Here is a 1,987-nt window from a genome sequence, read left to right as displayed (position 1 = left end):
TGGAATTAAACCCAGGGTTTCATGCATGCAAGGCACACTCTACCACTGGGCCACTTCCCTGACTGCTGGTTTTGTATTGTGTTTCACAAACCAAGTGAGCACTGACATTGCTTTAAGAACAGACATTATGGGGCTGGGCGGTGACGCACCTGGCTAAGCGCTCACATTACAGTGCTCAAGGACCAGGGTTCAAGCCCCTGTTCCCCACCTGCAGGGGGAACGCTTCACGACTGATAAAACAAGGCTGCATGTGTCTCTGTCTCTCTCTCCCTCTCTGTCTCCCCATCCTCTCAATTTCTGGCTGTCTCTATCCAATAATAAATAAATATATTAAAAAAAAGAGACCAGACATGAAGAGTAGGTGTTGGGGGGGGGGGGGATAAGAGTGCTCCCTTGCCCTGGGGAAAGTGTGTGATGTCTCCCCTAACTAAGCTGACATTGGCCCTCTCCTGATTTATAACTAGTCTTTCATTGTACCACAGAAAATGAGCTTAAGAGGCCAGGAGATAGATCATGCAGTAGAGTGCACACTACCCTGTGCGAGGACCCAGCATCAAGCCCCTGGCCACCACATGGGAGCACACACAAAGAGGAAGCTTCATGAGTAGTGACTTTCCTTCCCTTGGCCTTTCTCCCTCTCTTCCTCCCTCCTATCCCTCTCTACCTTTTACCCTCTAGCTAAAAAGACAAAAGTGTCTGCAGAGAGTAGTGGACTCATGCAGGAACGAAGCTCCAGGTGTATGTGTGTGTGTGTGTGTGGGGGGAGTAGATAAAAAAAGAAAATGAGCAGGGGCAGTTGGTTGGTGGTACACGCAGTTGAATGCACATATTACCATGCACAAAGACCTGGGTTCAAGCCCCTGGTCCCCACCTTCAAGGGAAAGTGTCACGAACAGTGAAGCAGTGGTGCGGTTCTCCATCTGTGTCTATCTTTCCCTTCCCTCTCAATTTCTCTTTGTCCAGAATGAATAAACAAAACATTTTAAAGAGAATGAGCTTGGAATTTTACTGGGATTTGGAGACTCAAGCTCTTTCTATTGTGCAAATGACTACTAAGAAATATTTTGGAAGCAAGGAAGTAAGATTGGGAAAGATACCTCACATGGCAGTGTCCTAATAGCCCTGAGCTGCAGCCCTGCATAGGTGCAGACAAACTCCATGGATGGCAAATTGGTGTATTGTCTTTCCTTCTTGCTCCTGTCTATTGCCCCTGCTCTTCAAATGAGGAAGGGGAAACTATTGGTAGTATATCTCGTGCCTGGGGCCCTACGTTCATTCCCCATCATCTGGGAAAAAAAGGAGGGTAGCAGAAAGCTTGTAACATAAACTAGATGGTTAAAGAGTTAAAAGAAGGGAGAGAGAGGGTGATATATGGAGAGAGAGAGAGAGAGAGAACTCATTGGGTAGTGCTGGCCTAGGTTTGAGTCTCAGCACCACATAGTAAGGGGAAAGTTCTAGTGCTATGGCCTTGGTGGCCCCTCACCCCTCTTCTGAATGAAACAGCAGCTCTGGAGTGGTAAAATCAGGCATATGATAGACCTTGCCCCCCCAATTCTGAAAAAGAATAAAGGTTATCTGAGGGTGCTGATGTAAACACTGGCAGCCTAGACAGCTGTGACCCTGAAGTACTGGCTGAGTAAATCTGAAAATCACTTATCCCCATTCTCTTTGTAAAGATGGCCAAGAATCTCTCTGGGAAGATGGATTCAGAACTAGACTGGCTAGGCATGGTTACTGCCAGATGGCAGAGATGTCAAAATATTTAACTGCAAAGCCCACACTCTTGTTTGGGAAAAGGCTGAACTTGCATTCCTGCTGTAGAGACCTTGGTGGGTTCTTGTCTGACTATAGCATTTTCTGCCTCCTGTTTCCTTCTGAGACTCACTGAGTGACTCATAGCCCCTCCTACCCCAGCTCCTCACAAGTATTAATCTGAGTGAGTTGGCCTCTTAGCCCATCTTCCAGTAAAAGATGCCCTGTGTTGGGA

This window comes from Erinaceus europaeus, chromosome 4 (assembly GCF_950295315.1).
Source record: "Erinaceus europaeus chromosome 4, mEriEur2.1, whole genome shotgun sequence".
In the NCBI taxonomy this organism is placed as follows: domain Eukaryota; kingdom Metazoa; phylum Chordata; class Mammalia; order Eulipotyphla; family Erinaceidae; genus Erinaceus; species Erinaceus europaeus.
The sequence above is the reverse complement of the archived record's forward strand: the minus strand, read 5'-3'. Positions refer to the sequence as shown.